The following is a 24693-nucleotide window of genomic DNA, read 5'->3' on the forward strand; positions in this document are numbered from 1 at the left end:
TCTGAGGGTGCTATTCAGTAGGCCAATTAGGGTGAGTGCACTCTCTTTCAAGATTTATCCCTTTAGTAAATATTTTCCATCAAATTTTAGAATCTTCAATTATTTTCCTGTTTTTACTCCAATTTTTAGGGCCTGATTAGTTAATCTCCGTTCTCGTTAATAACACTAATTACAACTAGACCGGAGATTTATTCCATGTGCATTATGAATCCCCCAGCCTTCTTTACATACATTACACTTTATGCATATAAAAGAAAAACAAATACAAGTTTCAATTGGACAAAATATTAGGGTCTCACTCATCAAGTCCTTCGTAGGTTCTTTTCTCACAATGTGTAGAGAGTTCTTTCAAGTTTTCCAAAGGGTGACTCGTAGATCCCCAGGAGGGCTGGTCACTTTCCAGGCTGGATCCTGTATAGGTCCCTTTACTCGGCTTGCGTGTGTCCACCCCTTCTCAGCAGTCCGAACAGCAGTTTCTGTAGTGATAAGAGCAACATAGGGTCCTTCCCAACGGGGGGTCAAAGAAGATTCTTTCCATGATTTGATTAGTACTTTATCTCCTGGTTGGATTTGATGCATGGTCACATCCAATGGAGGTCTTTGTACTACCATCTCCCGGGCCTGCAGTTGTTTTCTCCTTGCCATTAGTTGTATCAGGTAGGATTTTATCTTTAATTCTTCAAGTTGGGGGTGATCCGGTGGCATTTCTAAATCATAGGGCATCCCATATAGCATTTCAAAGGGAGAAATGCCTACATCAGTTCGGGGCTGAGTTCTGATATTTAACAAGGCTAAAGGGAGACACTTTACCCATGACATTTTAGTTTCTAACATTAGTTTGGCAAGTTGTTTTTTTATTTCTCCGTTCATACGTTCAACTTTCCCTGAGCTCTGCGGGTGCCACGGAGTGTGGTACTGCCACTGTGTACCCAGCGCAGCCAAAGTCTCTTTGGCTACTCTGGATATAAAATGTGGACCCCTATCTGAGTCTATTGCTTCTATTGCTCCATACCGAGGTATAATTTCTTCAAGTAGTATCCTTGTTACTGTGTGAGCTGTGGTTTGGGCTGTGGGAAAGGCTTCTACGAATTGGGTTAAATGATCTATAATTACTAATAGGTATTTATACCTCCCCACCTTTGGTAATTCAGTAAAGTCTATTTGTATTCTTGCAAAAGGTCTATGAGCCAATTCTCGCCCCCCATATATTCGTTTTCTTATTTGATGTTTATTTACTTTTTGACAAACGAGACATTCTCCTATCACTCGTTTGGCTATATCATATATCCCAATGCACATGTATTTAGTTGCAAATTGATCCACTAATGCCTGAGTTCCCCAATGAGTGTTTTTATGGAATTGTTGCATTATTTTGGTAGCTATGGGTTTTGGGAGAACTTCTCGGCCGTCCGGGAGTTCCCATTTTCCATTAGCTTTCTGTTTAATCCCCATTTGATTTAATTTTGCTTGTTCTTGAACAGTAAAGCTTAAAATTTCATAGGATTTTCCATGAAAAAAGCACCACTTAAACCCTGGTCTTTCACATACACATTCTATGTCATCTACTCCGTATTCTTTCCAGCAACCATAACAGGGGAGGTAATTATCTCCACAATTAACACACCGCTTTCTGGCCTCTATCGGATCATCTAAGTGCAGTGCTAATAGCGCTGCTCTCTTTGCCTCTTGATCAGCAAGGTTATTCCCCCGTACTAAAGGATTTAGCCCCCTCTGGTGTCCCTTTAAGTGTACTACCGCAATTTAACTGGGCCCTCATATAGCTTGCAAAATTTGTGATATTAATTCCTGATGTACTAGGCCTTTCCCCCGAGAATTGATTAAGCCTCTTTCTGCCCATATTTTCCCAAAGGTATGTACTACTCCGAAGGCATATCTAGAATCACTGTATATAGTTCCCACTTTTCCATTTAGTAATTGTAAAGCCTTTAATACTGCATATAATTCACATGCCTGTGCTGACCAGCTGGGACTCAAGGGTCCTGATTCTATTACCTTAAAAGTTTTTCCATCAATTATGGCATAGCCTGATTTTTTTTTTCCTTCTACCACTCGAGAGGATCCATCTACAAATAATTTTTCTCCTTTCCCTAATTCCTCTTCTTCCAAATCTGGTCTTATCTTAGTCTGCTCCTCGATGTTACGGAGGCAATCACGAAAAAGATCTTGACTAGGTTCTCCATACAAAAATTGGGCTGGATTTTGTAACGATTTTGTTTCAAGGGTCAGGTAGGGGGATGTAATGAGGATTGCCTCATATTTTACCAGTCTAGCATCGGTTATCCATTTTTCTGCTTTTTGTTGTAACACACCTCTGATATTATGGGGTGATAGTACCCTTAATTCACTACCAAAAGTTATTTTATGCGCTTCCTCAACTAACAAAGCAGCTGCCACCACAACTTGTAGGCATGTAGGCCATCCCCGACTTACGGGGTCCAGTAATTTTGAGATATATGCTACTGGTTTCTTTTTTCCTGCCCATTCCTGGGCTAATACTCCAAATGCAGTTCCTTCCTCTGTGTTGACAAATAAGAAAAAGGGTCTTTTTAGGTCAGGCAAGCTCAGAACAGGAGCATTTACCAATTCAGTTTTTAATTCTTTTAACCGTTGATCATCTTCCTGAGTCCATTTTAATAATCCATTTTTAGTTATTTTGGTGTATAAAAACTTCACCTTTCCACTATACCCTTCGATCCACTGCTTACAATATCCAAATAGCCCTAATAGCTGTCGGACTTGTTTTTTAGTTTTTGGACTTGGTAGGGAAAGTATCCCTTTAACTCTTTCTGGATCTAATTTCTTAGTTCCTTGACTTAATCGATGCCCTAAGTATTTAACTTCCTTTTCAACAAATTGCAATTTGGATTTTGACACCTTCAATCCCTTTAAGCTCAGGAAATTTAACAATTTGATACTTTCTTCCCGAACCCTTTCCTCATCCTCCCCTGCTATTAAAAGATCATCTACATACTGGACTAGGGTAAGGGTATCTCCTATCTGGTAATCCTGCAAAATTTGTTCTAAGGTTTGCCCAAACAGGTTTGGGGATTCAGTGAAACCTTGGGGTAGGACTGTCCACCGGAGTTGAGTTTTCCTGTGGGTATCTGGGTCCTCCCACTCAAAAGCAAAATAGTTTCTGCATTCCTCTTTTAAGGGACAGGCCCAGAAAGCATCCTTCAAGTCTATTACACTGTACCATCGGTCATTCGGGCCTAATTGACTTAAGAGAGTGTGTGGGTTAGCTACTACAGGGAATCTAGTTACAGTCCTTTTGTTAATTTCCCTTAGGTCATGGACTAATCTGTACCCCCCATCTGCCTTCTTGACAGGTAAAATGGGAGTATTGAAAGGGGACATGCAGGGTTCCAATAATCCCTGCTTTATTAATCTCTGAATTTCTGGTTTTAATCCTTGCCTTCCCTCCAGAGGTATAGGATATTGCTTAATCCTCACCGGTACCTCAGGATCCCGGATGGTTACCATAAAAGGTTCAACATTCAGTTTTCCCACCGTATCCGGAGTGTACCATACTTCAGGGTTGATTTTAGCCTCATCTTCAACCCGTAAGGGGCATAGTTTGATTTCAAGTTTGTGTTCTGTTACTTCCAAACTAATTCCTAATTCAATCATTAGATCTCTCCCCAGTAGGTTATAATCTGCCTCAGGTACTAACAATAAGGATCCCACCCCCACTTTAAAATCTGTTTCAAGGAGTACATCTTTAATTACCGGTACTCCGAATGGTTCTCCTTTTGCCCCGACTACTTGTACTTTTTCTGATGAAATCTTACACCCTTGGGGCAATGATTGAACGGTAGATCTCTCCGCTCCTGAATCTACTAAAAATTCTACCTCCTGTTGCCGAGGACCTACTTTTAACTTTATCAAGGGCTCAGTTTGTTCTCGGGTCCCCAGCAAATAGAGCCCCTGACACCCCTAATCTTCTTTAAACATTCTCTCATCCATCATTCTCCTTCTGCAGCTCTTCTTTGTGTGACCTTTTCTTCCGCAATAAAAGCAGACAATACTCCCTTTTTCTCTCTCTCTCTCCGGTTCCTTTGATCTATAGCCTGTTCTTTGACCTTCCTGTTTTCTCCCAGCACCGGTCACTCTCTGTCCTTCAATTATCGCAGCTACCATCATTCTGGTATGTTTCTTTTGAGTCTCGTCCTCCCTTCGGACATAGACTTTCTGTGCTTCCCTCAGTAATTCATCCAACCCCCGATCCTGCCAATCTTCTATTTTTTCTATCTTCTTTCTAATATCTATCCATGCTTTTGCCACAAATTGTGTCTTTAACAATGCCTGTCCCACTGGGGTATTAGGATCCAGTCCTGAGTAAAGCTGAAGATTTTTCCTCAGTCTCTCTAACCACTCGGTAGGGGTTTCATCTTTTTTCTGATGTTCACTAAAAGCTTTGTTTATATTTTGCTCTCTAGGGACTGATTTTCTTATACCCTGGATTACAATCGTCCTCAGGTCTTGCATATGACCTCTATCGATTTCATTTTGATTATTCCAATTAGGTCGATTTAGAGGCCATTTTACATCTGCTGCCGGACCTTGCTGATGCTGTTGATCCCAAATTCTCATTCCTGCTCTCCTGATCATGTCCCTTTCTTCAACAGTGAATAGTATAGCCATTATGGCTTGTATTTCATCCCAGGTATAGATGTTTGGTCCTAAAAATTGATCCACCCGCTCTGCCACACCTAAAGGATCCTCCAATAGATTCCCCATCTCTTTTTTAAATTCTCTGATGTCCCCTGAATTAAGAGGGACAGTCACATATCCCATGCCAGGCTCGGGTCCTCCCATCGCAACCTCCCTTAGGGGGTACAAGCTACTGTCACCCCCCCCCCCATTCTAGTTTGACTACGGGTTATTCGTCTTGGTTCTTTCGGGGATTCAGGTGGGGAGTCTGAATTCTCTGGGTCCTCCGGCGCAGTCGGAGGAGGTGAAGGCGCCGGCGGTGGGGGTGGAGGTATGTAAGGAGGAGGAGAGGTGGGAGGTTCGTCCTCATCACGTACCTTCTTTTTCTTAACTTTTTCTTTTAGAGGATATAGATTTATTCGGGTATCTGATGCTATCCATACCTGTGCATATTCACTCTCCTCTAAATTAAAGGGTTCCCTTGAGTTGACATAAATGTTTAGGGCTTGGCAGACCCATTCTTCAAAGGACCCAAAAACAGGCCAATAGAGATGGTCGCCTCTGATTTGTTTCCCTCCCCAAACTTCCATACAATAATAAATCATTTTTGCTTTGTCCTTACCCCACCTAGAGGGGTAATCTTCCCAATGGTTTAACATCAAGCCTAAAGGGCTATCTGGTGGTATTTGGGGGTACCTCACCTCGGGTCCCAAATCACCCATGGGATCAGAAGGCTTGCTCTTCTTCTGTCCCATCTTCCGGAGCGCCTTCACAAACTCACACAATTCGTTTTTCCCCCCTTTTCGTGACCCAGTCCCTCGCGGGATATGGGAACTGCACTACCGAGGGGTCCGCGCTCGCTTCGCCCTGCTGGGCGTCTCACACACCACGCTCCGGGAAACCCAACCCCAACCGAACGGTAACCGGCCTATACTCACGCAACCCTGCGTCTTCGTCCAGGGCTTCGTGCACAAAGATTACGGGGTTACCGGTATTCTTTTGCTTGTTGCCGAGTTTTGGAGTTCGTCGGTAGAGGGTGTGATGTGATAGCACTCAGCCGGGGCCGCTGAACTCAGCGGGGCGCCTCCCTATATGGGGCTTCCCACCAGATTGCCTCTATCCGAGTCACGGCACCAATTTTGTTATAGACTGTCTTGCCAAAATGATGCAAGTTAGGACTAATTAAATTTAAATTGTTTATTTAGCAAGCGGCAATAAGCAAAACAGCGCTGGGCGGCCGGGGAGTCCTTGCTCCACCAACGGCGCGCACTCACTTCCCGAGGGTCCGTCTTTTTTATATCCTCCGCCTTCCGGTATCGGGTCTCTCTGAGAGGTGTATCCTGCGTCTGCGCACTTTGCAGCCAGGGGGTCGCTCCATCCGGGTCTTCCTCACATCACCAGCTCCTCGTATTTCCTGCTTTCCTGAGAGTGGCTCACAAAGCTTTTGTTTATATCTTACAGAATATAAGCACTACCCCTCTTTTTTTTTTTTTTCTCTTGTTCTCCCCTTTGTCCTTCTCCCCTTTCTCCCTCTTTTCAGTCTTTTGCCTAGTAGGAGTCCTTGCTTCAGCATTTCAACTTAGATAAGCACTTACAGTCTGTTAGTCGTTACACAGTGTAATAGTTAAGATTAAGCTTAGGCCTACATAGTTTATGGAATAACATGTCACGAGCTCCCAGTATCTTCTATGGAATTTGATGAACAAACAGTTTACTGTCTATCACAAAAAGTAGAAATTGTAAAGCATGCCTCCTTCTGAATATGTAATTGTGCTATCTGTGTGGAATAATTATTTGGCATTTCTTCGCCTTCCTCCACTACTGAGGAATGGTATTGTAAAAGGAACAAGCTTTAGAAAAACTCTTTTCTCTTAGGATATTATTAATAGCAGGAACAATTAATAAATAGATATTGTTTTATAGGTTTAATTAATAGAGCACAGGTGCTCTAGGAACAATACTGACAGTTTAAGATTGTTCAGAAGATAAACAACCGTGATGACCGAAGACTGCATCAGTGAGCAGTGATGTCAGAAGAGGAATTGGAACGGAACGATAAGAACTAGCCGAAACTGTGGAATACAATGGACTTTTGAAATCGATGATGAATTGAGAGCTGAAAGTTCCTGGAAAATCACCAAAGACTCTTTGTATTGCATGTTATGTAGAATCATATATATATAGAAGGCGCTTTTTGTTAGCTGTTGCCACTCACTGAGGTGATGGCCAGTTGTTAATAAAGCAAGCCTAGAGGTACCTGCAGTCTGGTGAAATCGTTTAACGGGTATCATAAAGTCTTAGAAATCAGCACAGGTCCAGCAGTGGTGGGATTTCAATTAGAACATATAAATAAGTGAGACAAGTTGCCGGGGTGAACGTGGGGTAGGTTGACCCTGGCCAGCAGCTAAGCACCCACACAGCCACTTGCTCGCTTCCCTCACCCCCACAGCAGGATGGGAGAGAGAATAGGAAGAGCAAAAGCCAGAAAACTTGTGGGTTGAGATAAAGACAGTTGAATAAGTGAAGGAAATAGAAAGAAAAAAACAAAACAAGCCATGCAAAAACAATCACTCACCACCTCCCACAAGCAGACCAATGCCCAGCCAGTCTCTGAACAATAGCCACCTAGGAAGACAAAAATCCCACCCTCTTCGGTCTCTGCTGCATGTTGGTGGATGTTATGACAGCAATAACATCCTAACCTTTCAGAAAACTTTCTATTAGCTGAGCAGCTTACTAATATAATCTGTAACAGTTCCTCTCTGCCATGCCTTCCTCCTCACACTTTTCCCCTGCTCCAGTGTGGGTCCTCTCCATGGGCTGCAGTCCTTCAGTATAAGCAGTATAAGCCTGCTCCAGCATGGGTCCTCCACAGGCCGCAGTTCCTGCCAGGAGAACTTGCTCCTGTGTGGGCCCCTCTCCATGGGCTGCAGTTCCTGTCATGAGAGCCTGCTCCAGCATGGCCTGCCCACAGGCTGCAGTTTCCTTCAGGGAATATCCACCTGCTCTGGCGTGGGGTCCTCCACAGGCTGCAGGGAACACATGTTCCACCATGGTCTCTTCCACGAGCTGCAGGGGAATCTCTGCTCCCGTGCCTGGAGCACCTCCTCCCTCTCCTTCTTCTCTGATCTTGGTGTTCGCATGATTGTTTCTCACATTTTTTCCCCATCACTCCTCACATTGCCATGCAGCGTTTTGCCCTTTCTTAAATATGCTTTCACAGAGGCACCACCAGCTTCGCTCAGCTTTGGCCAGCGGTTGGTCCATTGCCAAGCCAGCTGGAACTGTCTGTGTCTGGCACGGGGCAGCCCCTGGCCGCCTTCTCACAGAGGCCACCCCTGCATCACCTCCCTCCCCCAACCTTGTCACATAAACCCAATACAGTGTGCTACAGCAAAATGAAGTCTGGATGAGGCTGATCAGTAATTTTAGGGCACTGCGAGGGCCAACAGCTCCCTGGGGGTCACAGAGGGGGAATCCCCAGGCCAGTAGGGCATGGGCCTCGCCAACCAGGGCTTGTCCTGCTGCCTCCAGTGAGGGAGCAGGGCAGGCCGGGGGGAAGGCATCTTCTTAAAAAGAAGTTCAAGAATTAGGGTGATCAGGAAGTTGAGCTTCAGGGCCCTGCTATGCCACATGCTTTCTGTGCAAGTGGCAGCCACAAATATGCTCTGTGCCTCACAGCACATCTGACAGAGAGCACCAGCTCATTCACAGCAAGGTCAAGACACATAAGATGTCCCTTTCTCTCATCCACATCATCCCTCACAGCCTACTCCAGAGCCGTTTTATCTCAGAAATATACACACGACAGAAAGAGGGTATCCTTTTAATAATTTAAGGAGCAAGTGGTAACAAAATCGCCTTCCTACCACAGCTTCTGAGTTCGTACTGTTTTTGTGCCTAAGAGCAGATATCAAGCTCAAGTTTTGCAATATCGAGACTCAGCCAGTGTGGGCTTCACAGAGGCACTGAAGTTGACAGCAGTTCTCACCTTGCCACCTGCAGAAGGAGGGACAACAGAATCCCTATATGATATATGAATCCCAGGCAGAGAGAGAGAGAGTTTGATTAGGGCATGCTAGAATAGCAATAAAGTGGGAGAGGAGGTCCCAGCAGAGTCAGCTGCATGTCAGGCTTCCAATTCATGCTGCCCAGCCCTGCCACTGCACAATGAAGATCCCTCAGAGCCAGATCCCAGTCTTACAGGGAAACCATATGGGATGGGGAAGGGGTGATGTGGGGGGTGAGGAGAGAAAGAAAGCAGGGAGAGAGGGGAAACAGTCCTTTTCCTTTATAAAAGAGCAGGTTCAGTTCACAACTGACACTTGGCTCTTTGTTACAGCGAATTGTACAGAGGCAGCCTTTTCACCAATTATTAATGATCTGCTAAAGCAGCCACTCTAAAGTCATGTTATTTCCAAACTGTACAACTAGGAACTATCTTAATGAAATGTGCTGTGGTCCATATCCACAACTGGTATAAAGCAGACAGTGAACATTCACACTGGTCCCCTCCTACAAAATCCTTAGCTCCTTACCCCAAGCTATAGCAGTCCGTACTTTCAGCACTGAATCCCTGTGGTGGGTTGACCCTGGCCAGCAGCCAAACACCCACCCTGCCTCTCGCTCATTCTCCTCTCCTGCGGGATGGGGAGAAAATAGAAAGAAGGCAAGATGACTCGTGGATTGAGATAATGACAGCTGAATAAGGAAAGCAAAAGCTGTTCATGCAAGCGAAGCAAAAAGAGGAATTCATTCACTACTTCCCATTGGCAGGCAGATGTCCAGCCACTTCCTGGAAAGCAGGCCCTCATCACGCTTAACAGTTGCTTGGGAAGAGAAATGCCATAATCACAAATGTCTCCCCATCTTCCTCTTTCCCCTGAGCTTTTATTGCTGAGTGTGACATCATATTGGTGAGTTGGGGTTGTCACGTCCCGCTCAGATGAGGGAGACAAGTGACTCAGATTCGCAAATCCCCAACGGAGCGGACAACAGTGAGACAAGTCTCAAAGTCCAAACATTTATCAACTACCCACAATGTACTAATTGAACACACGATAATTGGCTAAGTATATAGCAAGTTGTGGCAAGCAATACAATATGCCTTGCATTTCTTAATGGGAAAGGGAAAAGAGGGAGATAGAGGGAATAGGGAAATACAGATCAGCGGTCTGGGTTCCTGCGTCGATCCCACCAGCGAGGGTTCCAGGAGGCATCCGTCTTCTTCGCTTCACTGCACTCTCTCTCCCCAGGCCGCGCCACCCCCCCCCCCCCTCTTCTTGATTTATACCCACTTTCCTTGGGTCCGTCCCCTAGGTCGACCCACATACCTACGTATCCCATGTACGGGGAGGGGTAAGGTGTTTCATGGGATGATGTAATTAGCATGATCATGTTAGCCCTCGTTAGCATATTGAGGGGTGTTAACTTTAATATGCATTTTGTGGATAATGAAGCAAAGGTCATTCACCGGACAGATGGCCCTTGAAATTTGTCCAGGTGCACCAGAGCAGAGCTGTCCTGTCTCCACAGGGCTCCCTCCTCCAGCTGCATCTTGTGTTATTGGGGCAGCCTTATCAGCTTCGACCTCCACACTATCCACCCTGTGACTCATAGTTTTGTCTTGCGAGTGTTTGAGGCATTCCTTCGATCAGCCTCAACTTTCGCTTTCTCAGGCGTTTTTTCTTAGTTTCTCGCAGGCCTGGTTTCTTGTCTCTCACAGGGGTCCGCTGTCTTGGCTATGTCCCCTACCAACCTCTTGCCCACCCCCAGTCTACTTGCTGGGGAGGGGAAGAGAGTGAAATCCTGACAGTGTGCAAGCACTGCTCAGCAATAGCCAAAACAGTGGTGTGTTACCAACTGTCACGGATGGAGTGACACACTTCACTCGTAAGACAGAAGTAGCAATATGTTTATTGATTATAAACCAGCAATTTAACAAAGTTTGACAGTAAATGCGTGTTTTGCTGAATGGCTGGATACCAAGTAAAAACAGACTCCAAATTAAAAATAAAAATAAGTATATGATATAATAAAAGAGAATAACATGCAATATAATAAGAGGAAACAATACTAGCTACGGATGCATCAATTCATTACTGCAAAGCGTTACAGTGATTAAGAAAAGGATACATCACCAATTACCACCTTAATAACATCATCCGGGCCCACACTTTGGCTGGGAAGCCCCGTTGCAGCCGGTACCAGGAGTCTCTCGGTAACTGGGAAGGTCCTACGTGGTACGTCCACCTGTAGGTGAGGCTTCTGACCCAGTCCCGGAGCTTTCCCGCCTTTATATTCAGTAACAAACAACTCACATACCTAGTGTATGTAAGCTCTTGAATTCGTGCCAAAAGCAGGCGTGCACTGTCTCATGATCCATAAGGTCCAGACACGCCCAGGACGTTGGCCAGACGTCCGAGCGCGGTTGAGTTACTGTCACGACACAGCTGCGCACAATATATTATTGTCCGGATGGTCCCGCTCACATCCTATCTGTCCTGGGCGGAAGGCCCAGGACAAATACCATCTGTTAAATGCAATTTATACTTGTCCTTGAGCTCACCGCTCGAGTCAAGCAGTTACTAATTATATACTTGATTAAAGGCTTTTTCATAAGCAGTGATCAATCATTGCTCAATAGATTTCCGCTACAATGTGACAGTGCTTTAACAAGATTCGATGGCAAGGTACACTTGATTATTTACTGCATAGAGGACAGGGTCAGACAAAACTGTCAGGGAGACCCTCCCGTTGAGTCACGAGGTTCAGAAAGGACCCCCTTGCTTTCTAAACTCCTTCTCAGAGGGGAGTTTAGGTGCAGCTGGATCCAGACTTAGTCCCAGACTTGGTCAACGGTTTGTGTCTAAAGGATTATCTGTGCACAATCAATCCTCTATATCACTTAGTTAGGATTTCAAAGTTTAGCGTGCTATTAATCACTTACCGAGAATCTGTTGTGGCAAAGACTCTCTCAACCTCGAGGAGTAACCTTGAGAGGCGTCCCTACTCAAGGAGAGATCCTGGCATGCAGCCCGCTGCCGTGCAGGAGAGCTCAACGGGCCCTGGGCTGTCCACTATTTATGGAGTAAATAATTGACTTATAGTCACATTTACGTACCGACTACAGATGTTAGTTTCTTCCAGATTTGGCTTGAGTTGGACATTGACCAGCACTGTGGTTAGGTGGGTGCATTGCTCAAATTAGCCCTTGGCTACTGTGTTGTTATCTGTCTCCCCTGAATCCACACGACCAGAAGCATCCATTATGACCACCACTGATGGTTATCACTTGAGCAGGGTTATGGGAAATACAGGTCAGGTTGGGGGGGGGGCACACCGACACACCACTGCTGCTGTAGCCACAAATGCAAAACACAGCACCATACGGGCTGCTATGAAGAAAGTTAACTCCATCCCAGCCAGACCCTCCAGTTCAATTCCGGATGAAACAGCTGTAAGAGATTAACTTTAATCCTAAACTGAAAGAGCTATGGTACATATCGTGTATACACATTGAGGTTTCTTTGGCCAAAAGAAACGTGTAACCCACCGGTTAGCATGTTAGAGGGTTCCCTTCTGTGTCTTATCCAGAGAAGATGCTAGTTGTTAGAGCTACCAATTACAAAATGTTATTTCAAACCTTATCAGCAGTTTATGCAAGTAGTTCGGAAAGTCCCTGATGTCCTATGTGTCAGCCACGTTACACATAAAAGGAAACAAAACAGGAAAAAAAGAAAAAAAAATAATCAAAGACTTTTTGGATAGGTACTGTGTATATCTGACACTTCAAATAACTCATATGTCTATGCAAAGTGCAATGACAGGTTAAACAAACATCTAGCTTTTCTAAACCAAATTACCACTAAATGTCAGTTCTATATTTGAATAACAGAGGTGATCAACCTGCATCCAAATTGAACTTTTGAGTCTGTGAAAGTTTCAGTTCAAGATTTTAGTTTGGATTATTTACAAAAATGGAGGATTCAAGCTACTTCATATCTATACACGTTGGTTGCTTTTGTATTTAATAAAAAAAGCTTTCCCAGTCAGAAAATAGGTGCAGGGAGGGGGTGGGTTGCTTTCTTCAATACTATAGGAATAATTTTCTAGAGAAGCCCCTCAACAGGAATAGTGATGACAAGAAGTTTAACTGATTTTCAAGAGGCAGCAACTGCCTACATTTTATGAAACTGGGGCTATCTACAGCGGAGGGCTGGCTTCTATAATCTATAAAGGCATTTTTCCTAGGGTAAAAATATTTCACCCTCTAAAAAGGTAAATGTAAAAACCTACAGAAACCACTGATTTCAATGGGATTTGGATGAGTCACCAGAAGATATCTGACTGAATGCCACTATGTCACTTACTTTTTCTCCCATCTAACTCTGTCCGTATTCTCAAGATCCCCTTCCTTGATGTTTGAGTCATTTATCCACTGTACCGTGAACATGTCTTTAATTAGAAAGAAAAGCCCACAATTTCTTTTATCCTTATTAAATGAAGTATAGAGGCTATTCTTCAACACAGATAATGAATTATCCCATTTTGGATACACAACAGCTTTATCTGAGCTTTTTGCTTGCTTTCTTCTACTATACTACGACAAACACCATAGCATTTCTGTTACAGAAAGCTTTTTGTTTGTAAACTTCCATAACTTCACCTTGCTTTGTTCTATTCACTCAGGAGCAATGGAAAAGGTAACTGAAGGTTTTCATCCTCTCTTTCCCACATGGGAAAGTCTGGCCTCACCCTTGGTCTCTGGACGACATCAGTTTAGGAGATTTTAGACCGACTATTGATGAGCAACTTGCCATGGGTGCCACCCAGAACATGAGAGCCCATTCTCAAGTGGGAAAGCAGGAAGAAAATCTGAAATTATTCCCTTTTTTATTTCTAGCTGAATGCCCAGAGATGAGGACAGAAGGAAAAAAGCCAAGTGAAATCCTGGACTTCCTGAAGGAAGTAAGGATTATTTTGGCAGGTACAACACTGTGGAAAAGATTTCGTACACCATCATTTGGAAATTCATATTTGAACACCCAGCCAAGCTACTGCTGCAAGGTCTTAACCATCTTTGCTCTTACCAAAAATCACATCGCACCTTTTTAAAATAATTCAAAATGCTAAATACTACCCCCTTTTTAATGTTGTTTCATTGTTGCTTTTTTTTGCTCACAGACAATATTTTTCTTTTAATCTATTTTGGAAATGTATTTTTCTTACTGTGACTCTGCTTTCATTGAATGGCATCTTTCTGTGTAGATATTCAGCATATATATACACTTGCTTGGACAAGACTGCTTCCTTTAGTGCTTTCTAAAAACTCCTAGATCTTGTGCAGAATATGCTTTGAGTCCAAAATACTGTTATAGAATGGAATTTCCTTGCCTTTTTTCCCATTTCTTTCGTTTCCTTTTTCTAACTATCTTTCTATATCTTTGGACATTTTTATGAGCACAGAATTCTCAGTGACTTTAACAGGAGTCTGGCATGAATAGGGGTAATAGGATAGGATAAGACCCAAAACAGCTTTCTAATACCTTTTATTGTAGCCTGTAGGTATTGGATGTTGTTATGTGACCTTTTAAAATGACTAGCCATTAGCCACCACTTCAGATATTTTATAGTGTTTCTTTTCCTCTCAGAAATCTAATTTTTCCTATCTGTTGAGCTTCCTGTCCTGCTATTGGTATAGGTTGGCTTAAGTATTTAGCTTGCTCTTGCAATTTGGGGGTTTAGAAAAAAAATAAATCTGTTTTCCAATAATAATCATTGTCAAATGAGATCTGCAGTAATTGTCTCTCTCTCACTTTATACAAACACACACACACACACACACACGTATATATGTAAAAACAGCCTCTTTGGCAAAGCAACAGCAGCAGGACCTATGGCAAACAGTAAGAGTAGTTCCACCCAGTGTCTAATGGAAAGGTAGAGAAAAACCACAAACCAAAACAGATGTTTGTCTTAATGTCTTAGCAGTTCTGAGCTGTCCATGCTAATTTCTTTGTGCTATGGAGGAATATAACAATTCGATTCACATCAATAATTTATTTTATTTCTGAAATTTAATACACTCATTTTTAAAAGTAAACTTTAAAATATTTAAAAAGGAGAGATGTTAAATTAAATTGCATCTTTCTATTCCAGTTCATTTATCACTGTCATAGAGAAGAAGATTTACCTCTCTCGCTATGAAGCAGCAAACTGTTACCAATTCCTATTTTAGACCTTGAAACTGTGATAAGATATCCCACTGTACAATGGAACTTAAATAAAACTTCTGATTAGTTTTAGAACATGATTAGTCTGACTTCTTGTGGCAAACATGGGAATATTCATTTCTTTATTGGCATAATGAAACTATCAATCAAGTAGATGAAATATCCAAAAGACAGTAACAGCAGTGTCCTTGCTGAGTTCTACAAATAAATAGGCTATCACTAGTAGACATATTAAAATTGGGATTGGTGACTGATAAAGATATATATATGAAACAAATGCAATCATTTCCCCATGCAGAACACAACAATCACATATTTTAGTTTACCAAGATTTTTAAAAGATCGATGATCTTGCATGATCAGAGTAGATGAAATTGTTGACTTCTAAATAAAACATGCAGATTTACAAATTTCTTAAGAATCTTTCAGGGTAAACTAGATCCTGAGAACTTTATCTTCTGTTAAAGAGGACACTTAAAAGTATCTTTAAGCAAATATTAAAGACATGGCCTGAACAGAGAAGGAAGGATGAAAGCTAAGCATATCTAAATCTTTAATTACTGCACAAAACATATATTCTGACAGCACATTTGTGCAGGACTTTTATCTACACAGTGAAAAGAACACAGGTTCCCTAAGATTTTCATTTTATAAGATCCATGCGATTCAGATGTATTTGAAAACACAGACAAAATAGGACCACCGAGAAACAATTATGACACCATGTTTTTTTCAACCAAACATTGGAAGAACTGAAGCTCTGTTAAACAGCGTGTTCATTCTTAAAACTAAAAGCTTCCCTTTTTGGTCTTGGGTGCTCAAGAGAACTGGCTGCAATTGAGAGGGTTAGAGGAAAATATATCATTCTGGACACAACAGCCTGAGAGAGGCGAGGCTGCTGCTGCTCCATGTCCCTAGGTCCAAACAGTACCAAGGCTGAAAACGCATTCCCGGCAGGGACACGCACAGAGCACACATACACACCACATATATACATACATACATGGCCGGCCACACAGATCACTGACAGACACTCAGAGCACCCACGTGAACCGAGACAGCACCAACAGCCTCATTCTACTCATAGCTGGCCCCTGGATCCCAGTCTCTCCAGCTGCTGGCACCTGGATATATGAGCCCCCGAGGCTGCAGTCCCGCTCCAGTTGCTGGTACAGACCATTGTGCGTGCAGGCGCACGCACACACAGAGCTGGCTGGGACTTCCCAGGTCCCAATAGCTGACCCTTCCCAATGCTCTCACCCTTAGAGATACAGAGGCGCTCTCACATCCAGACCTGGACCTTAAGAGACTCACTCACCCCCTTGCTCCCAGTCCACTTCACCTACTCCCCAGCTAGTCCAGCTTGATCTTCACCAGTGATCACACTCACTCACACACTTGCACTTGCTCCAGTCGCTGGCACCACGGATACTCATGGCCCTCTGACTCATGGTCTGACTCCAGCTGCTGCACTCACACCCCCATACACACGCATACACACAGAATAGAGAGCCCTCAGCCAGGAAGGAGTTAGAAAGGAATTTAATAAGATAGGACAGACTGTGCTGATCAGGCACAGGGCATAGCCAGACAAGCGTACTGACCAGCAAACTATTTACATACGACTGGCCCTTTTTATCCCCTTACCCCTCTATTTGTCCACACTTGTTCCTCCCCAAATCACCTAAACCACTCTCTTGTCCTGCCTTTGGTTCCTCCCCTAAACATCCCACAGTAAGTCCGAACTGCTTTTCCCCTGCATCTCATAAAAAGTCCCACCCCTAGTCAGCAACCTCCCTTAGTCTGAAAGGTGATCTGGAGAGCTGCTCCCGATGACTCATCTCGATGGGTTTCATGCCTGGACAATGGATCTGATGGCTCTGCTGGGACAGCCCTGGGAGGGGCCCGGAGAAGGTGTTCATTCCTCAGGAGTCCTTGATTTGGGTTCCCGTCTGGTATTTTGTGCCCCTGTGCTCCTCTGGACTTGTTCAGATAGGCCTTTGATCGACTGATGGCCCCTGTGATGGGCCTGGGAGTAGCCCGGCAGGGTATTATTTGGGCTCTCCCTCTTGCCATTGCCTCTCTGAGATCCTTTGTGAGTGTGCAGATGAGCTTTTATCACATAACTTAACAGAGAACATCCAAATACACTTTAATATAACTGAAAAATCATGATGTTGTATGTCATATACACTCATATTTCTGGGTGCTTTTTCTAAAATAATCTATGCTGTATAAACATACTCAGAGATTTTAATATTTGGGTCACTCAGAATAATCTACCTATATTTTAGAGCCATGATGGTTACTACATTAGTGAGGGTTGTTTGATTGCATATGTGCAATATGCACTTGCTTTAAAAGTTACCCTTTAGTTAAAAATTCAATAAATGAAATTTTATAGCAGAGCATATTAAAAAACTTAGCTATTCACAGTACCTCATCCAAATGACTTAAAACACAAGCCATTCAAGTATGCAGAGTTTCAAAGGAAACTGAACTAAATGCTGTGCAAGTTCTAGAAGAAATACAGGCTTTTATCCTAGAAAGGCTTACTGATTTTTTTTCTTTAATATCTGAGAGAAGTTAAAGTTGTAAAGAGACCTTCCATGCTATTAAAGTGCAATATTACAGCTGAATTTTCAATCTGCATAGACAGTGTCTCCTTACTGAAAAGGAACTTATTTTATAATCTCAGATAGTTAACAAGAATGACATAGCTATAAAGTAAATAACTTCTTTCACAACTCTTTCCTTAAAGAACCTTTCCTTAAATAAATGCAGAAAAAAGACTTTATCTGGTCCAGACATTGCTCTGTCTAAGGGAGCTGCCATAATGAATTATTCAGTGAGAATTTGGGAGAGAAAGGAAGGTGAAGAGGCAAAATGGTAGCAGGTGACAAACTTAAAGATTGCCGTGGAACAGAGTTTCAGGAAAATGTATCTAGACAGAAACTCAATTACTTAATGAAAACAATCCTGTTTCACTGTTAAAGCTTCTGGTAACCCAATAGAATAAGTCCCTAACCTATAAATCCCCTTGTATTGCATCCTCAGGTGATGACCTAAAACCCTATGAAACTTTCTTTGGCGAATTGACGGGGTCAACAGAAAGGACACAGACACCAAGTTAAAAAGATAAGCTTATTTTACTTTAGTTTAAAGCAGCAGAAAGAATAAGCAAGGTAATGCACCTGATCGTTACTACATAAAGTTAGCTATAGTGATTAAGAAAGATACATTGAAACAAAGAGCTTCACTCAACAGTCAGAACTGAGTATAACTGTTAAGCAGGTATTCTTTATTCGCAGCGCTGGGCAGCACCGGGGATCGCTCCACCACAAGTGCCACACTTACTAACAAAACTCTCTGAGTAATATACACAAAAAGCATACATATGCATTAGATTTCTTAGAAAAGGCAGTCTTATGCTAATGGGTTCTCAGAATTCATTTACACAGTCTGAGCATGCGTAGTAAAAATAGAGTGAGGGTCTTCTCCCCTCCTTCGGGGTCCACACAGCCTTTCTCACACTGTCCGCTAGTGAACTTTAGGTTTCTGGTGTCCATATATGGTTACAGAGTTACTTCATCCGTCCTTCAGCTCCTGTTTGTTCCAGCTTTCAGCACTTATCTTGACACTGGCGTCTTCTTAGGCCCTTGTTTTCTTTAGGTTCCTGCTATTAGGGATGTACTCAGGGAGCTTTTCAGACTGTCCAAGGTCTGTCTTATCTTTACTAGGCAAGGAGTTAAAGGTTTTAAAACATCTTATAAATGGGTAACTGGGTAACGACTACAGAGGGCAGTTAGGAAAAAGTATAAATGAAATTATATACATTACAGTAAAATACAGGAGAAATACAGGAAAAAAAATAAAAGCTAGTAAAACATAAGTGATGTCTAACATTAAAACTAAATGTCTTATTTTACAGGTCCCTGTACATTAGCAATTTCAAGTATACTTGTAGCAGCTTCCCTTCAACATCACCAATTGCCCTAATACTTTACCATCATCCAGATCCGTGACTCAGCTGGGGAGCCCCGTCACAGCGAAGGATCGGAGAACCGCTCCTGGCAATTGGGGAGTCCTATGCAGTGCGTCCACTCGTAGGTGAGGTCTCCATCTTTGCTGTGAGAGGCTCCTGCTTTTATACAGTCTAACAAACAAATCATATAAAAAAAGGGGCACGGAAACATCTGGTAGATTGGCTTCACTTCACTCGGGTGCATCCCGGATCTGGCCAGGATCCCGGGCGTGTCCGAGGAGTTCCTGTCTTCTAGGAAACAGCTGGCTTAGGGTCCAAAAATACGTATGATACGATGCTGGTCGGGAGGTTCACTCAGAAGTCAACTCTGGTTCGAGGCCTATGGTTCAGGCCTTTTTATGTCAAACTTTCAGTGAATAGTGTTATAAATTGAGACCACAATGGACTATAATTCACTCTTTATTAATTATAGCAAGTAGAATATGAGCAAAGACAGCGCTGGACGGCAGGGGAGTCTGCGCTCCGCCAACTGCCGTGCTGAGTAGTTCAAATAGTCCCCTTTTTATACATCTTTACTTCCGTGCTCATGAGGTAGTGGAGGTACTCCGCGCATGCTTCAGTTGTTGTTAGGGGGGTCGTTTCCTGCCTCCTGGTATTTGTTGAGGCTGAAGTAAGAAGTCTTCCCTCTTTGTCTCATAGTTGATCTTTCACTCATATATCCTTATATGGGCTGTCTTGTCCTGTTTCTTGTCGCTTCCTGGAAATCTGGTGGTTATCTTGCATGAGCAGTATCTGGTTCAGTTTGTGTGAGCGATTACAGTTATCTTATCTCACACAGGCGGCGTCCAGTGGTTGTTTGCATGAGTGGTTTCTGTCGTCTAATTTTACATTGAGCTTAACATAAATCTTAATAAACAATACCTTAGTCCACAGTTTCTCACAATCCCCCCTTTTTCTTTTTATCCTATTGTTTATTAGGTGCTACTTTCATCTTCATTCTTGTAAACAATTTCTTTTTCACAATTTCGACATTTATTATAGCACTCACAATAATGATTTTCGCGTGGCATAATACATTCACAATAATTTTCATCTTCATTATTAGATACACTTTCATATTCTACTCTCGAGGTTAAAATAAGCAATTTAGCTGTGTCAAACCGTTCTTTAATAAAATGAAAAATATAGCGTAATATACAAGGCCCAAATATAAGTCCCAGGATCAACATAATAAGCGGTCCTGCTAAAGCCGACAACAAAGTGGTTAGCCAAGGTGAAACATTAAACCAGTTTTCATACCATGACCTGCCCGCTTCACGATCCTTTCTACGTTGGTCTAACCTTTTCCGAAGTTCGGACATGGTGTCTTGGACGACTCCCGTATGGTCAGCAAAAGAACAACATTCTTCACTGAGAGCTACACATAACCCTCCTTCCTTCAAAAATAATAGGTCTAATCCTCTTCTATTTTGTAGCACTACTTCTGATAAAGACTTTACTGAAGTGGCTAAATTTTGGATAGATTGTTCTATTTTCGCTAAATCCTCATCTACAGCCATTTGCAAACCTTGTAATTCCTGACCTTGTACTAGAGAGGCTATACCTGTGCCTGCTCCAACTCCACCCGCTATCAGTAGTGTAGCTAGGGTTACCGCTGTAATTGGTTCTCGTTTTTGTCTATTCCGGCCTCCCTCAAAGTGGTGCAATATTTCTTCCGAGGTGTGATAGATTAGACGAGGAACAATAATTACCTGCACACAAAACTGAGATTGATCAAACACATTTAGAGATAGACAAGGCGTTATTCCGATGTCTGAACAAACCCATTTAGCTCCTGGTGTCGGGATAGCCCATTTGTCCTTTTGATTTTTGTGTTTCTCTATATTGGTATTAGTGACTGTTCGGTTGCATAAAGGCTGATACTTTTCGGGCACTGTACCTATACATTTTCCTTGACCCGTTACTAATTGAATAGTAATTCCTTGCGTATGATTCCTCCGGCCATCCCATGGACATTCTCGTGGGTTTGAACCGTTAGACCATCGAATCCTTCCTGGTTTTCCAATTGCCTCAAAATATGGTGGTCTAATATTATAACATAACCAGCATTCTTCAGTTAAATTTGGTTTGCTTTCATTAAGGGTACGATAAGAGGCTTGCATTAGATTCCATAAAGGGTCTTTGGATTCTAACAACTTTAAATCCCTGGATAAGGAGAATTCAGTCATGGTACCATTAGCTGTTTTCAAGAAGGAGTCTGGGGAAGGGGTTGCGATGTTCACGGGGACAACCTTTTTTTTAGAGAAAGTGGGTGGATTCAGGACCGGATTTGGTCCTACTGGTAAAGGATCGTGGGGTATCCTTTCTTTTATTATTTTGAAAAAGCTTCCTCTATCTGCTCCAGGTTCCCAATATCTAATTCCCCAGGTACGGCCAATTAACCATGTGTCATCTTCTGGTTGTTTAACTTCAATTTCTATTCTGTCGCATTCTGATGGAGATGATTTCACCCTCCTTACAGATCCCCAGACCCCGGAGCCGTCAGATCCATGTTGTGGTGGAATGCAACCTGGAGGTCCCCAAGTGATACTTATATATTTGTCTCCTTTTGTTGGCCAGTCTGAGGCTATTGTCTCGCAACCCCAATAACCGCAATAAAAATGGCCTGGATAGTTGCAATAACTCTTTCCAGGATTGGAAGCTGGACACACATAGAAGGCTTTGGAGTTGGCTTCCGTCGCCTCCCAGCCTCTCTGGATATCGACCGGAATCATTGAGACTAATTGGACAGTAAAATTCCAATTTCCCGGAGAGGTCTGATTTTGTATTAGTCTAGATTCCTGTAAGTTATATAGTTTCCAGAGCATTGGTTCATGGGGGTTTCCATTTGCTTGGGTTATTATCAATAACAAAACTAGCGGTACACCAGAAAAAAAGGTGTCTGTCAATTTTGCCAATTTAAGTATATTTTTATCATCCCTGGGGAAGTTTGGCCATTGTTGCTTTTGTGTCCCATTGTTCTGATTCTTTTCTCCACAGTTTGTTCCTCCTCTGCCTCGCCCGTCGTCTCGGTTGCTTCGAGCCACGGGGTGTACCATCTTCTCGGCAGCAAGGGAATTCTTCAGGAGAACAGCTGTTTCGGGCTTTCTGCCTGTTTATATAGGCTTCCCACTTTACAGCTTTAACTAATGGGATGAGGCAAGGCACAGTTGGTACTTCCCTTCTTACACTTTATAGCCAAGATTTCAGTTACAAAGGGGATTGGTTCGTTGGAATAGTAACAATAATATTGAGGGTTTATTCCTTTGGTAAAAATTTCCCACCACTCATGGGATTCTTAAATAATTTCTTGTTTAGACTCTAATTGCTTTGATTTTCACTCAGTGAGAGTTCTTTGGATTTTCCAACACTGTGTGCAAACCCCTATTGAAGGGTATCCACATTCACAGTGAGTCCACCATTTATCCTGGCATACCATACACTTGGAACAAGCAAACGGATAACAATTGCGGTTCAAATTATTATACTTAATTCGTATATCTAGAGTGTTTATATCAACATATTTTCTATATTCAATATTGTGTGGTTGCATGAGTTTAACAATTTCCTTTAGTACATTTTGTATGCTTCCATATATAATATACGAAGAGAGAAATAATTATTGCGAATATAAACAACAATACACACTTTATACCAAAAGGTAATGCGACAAAATGATCAAGCAAAGTTTTTATCATTACTTTATCTTTTCAGGGTTATCTTGGTGTCACCTGGAGTACTGATTACTTTCCAGTGGGGTCTTGTCACTGGGCCTTTAACGCGACTGGCATGAGTCCATCCACGCTCAGCAGTCCGGACAGCTGTTTCTGTTGTAAGCAAAACAAGATAAGGTCCCTCCCAATTGGGTTTTAGGGTTTCTTCTTTCCATGTTTTAACTAATATCCAGTCCCCCGGTTTGAAAGTGTGAATTTTTAAGTCCAATGGAGGTCGTTGCACAATCAGCCCATGTTCCCAAAGTTTGTTACGATGCTCTGCTAATTGTGAAACATATTCATTAATTACATGATCTCGAATTAAAACATTTGTTTGTGGACTTTCAATTCTATAGGACATTCCATATACCATCTCAAACGCTGATATTCCTATATCTGCTCGGGGTCTGGTTCTGAGTATTAATAGTGCCATGGGTAGGCACTTGATCCATGATAGTTTGGTTTCTATCATTAATTTAGTCAAAATAGTTTTGATTTCTCCATTCATCCTTTCAACTTTTCCCGAACTTTGTGGATGCCATGGCATATGGTATTCCCACTTAATTCCCAGGTTTTCTGCTAGATCTCTAACAATTTTTGACACAAAATGTGTTCCTCTGTCTGAGTCGATTACATCAGGTACTCCATATCTAGGTATAATGTGTTCAAGTAATACCTTAGTAACCTGGTTAGCAGTTGCCTTGGAGGTAGGAAAAGCCTCAACATAATGTGTTAAATGATCCACCATTACTAATAAATATTTGAAACGCCCTACTCTGGGTAGTTCAGTAAAATCCACTTGTATGTGTGAGAAAGGTCTGTATGCTGGGGAACGTCCTCCAAGAGGTTTTTGTCTCGTGTTGTTTCGATTAACCTTTTGACAGGTCTCGCAGGCTGCTGTGACTGTCTTTGCTATATTATATACGCCTATACAGGCAAACTGTTGATTGAAATGATCAACTAACGCCTGGGTTCCCCAGTGGGTTTTACTGTGTATTTTTGAAAATATTTCGAGTGCTATGCCCTTCGGCAAGACTTCTCTCCCATCTGGTAATACGTACTTACTATCCCGTTCCTTAGCTCCCATTTGTTCTAGTTTTTCCTTTTCTGCAGACTCAAAACTCAAATTTTTACTAACAGGTACTGGTTGTATAGTCAAAATCGTATTATAATTGCCTGCCACTCGTTTTGCTTCTATATCAGCTGCGTTATTTCCCCTGACTTGATAATTTGTACCTCGCTGGTGTCCCTTTATATGTACAACTGCTATTTTATTCGGCACTTTCAATGCCCCCAGAACTCGCCGAATTAATTCCGGGTGTATCAATTCTTTTCCTTGTGAGTTAATAAATCCTCTTTCCTCCCATATTTTTCCAAAGGTATGTACCACTCCAAATGCATAGCGTGAGTCTGTATATATAGTTCCATCCTTTCCCTTCAGTGACACTAATGCTTTCCACAATGCATACAGCTCACAGGCTTGAGCTGACCAGCTGGCACTCAGGGGGCCTGATTCTATTGTCTTAAATTCTCCTTTTTCCAACTTAACGATGGCATATCCGGACAATCGTTTACCTTCCACTATTCGTGATGACCCATCTATAAATAATACTTCCCCACATTGTAGTTCTTCTTCTTCTAAGTCTGGCCTAATGCGTGTCTGTTGTTCAATTGTTTGAAAACAATTGTGTAATAGTTCATTACCTTCTCCTGGGTACAAAAATTCAGCGGGGTTAACTGCTCCAATAGTTTTTAAAGAAAGTTTAGGGGATTCTATGAGTATTCCTTCATACTTCAATAGTCTGTTATCTGTAAGCCATTTTTCCGCTTTTTGTTGTAACACTCCCCTGATGTTATGAGGTGCATATAAGACAACTTCTCCATTAAAGGTAATGCGATTCGTTTCCTCAAGTAATAAGGCAGCAGCGACAATGACTTGTAAACAACTTGGCCAACCCCTGCTCACAGGATCCAACAGCTTCGATAAGTATGCCACCGGCTTCTTTTGTCCGGCCCATTCCTGAGTTAATACTCCGAATGCCGTTCC

The sequence above is a fragment of the Strix aluco genome, chromosome W, assembly GCF_031877795.1.
Source record: "Strix aluco isolate bStrAlu1 chromosome W, bStrAlu1.hap1, whole genome shotgun sequence".
Classification (NCBI taxonomy): Eukaryota; Metazoa; Chordata; class Aves; order Strigiformes; family Strigidae; genus Strix; species Strix aluco.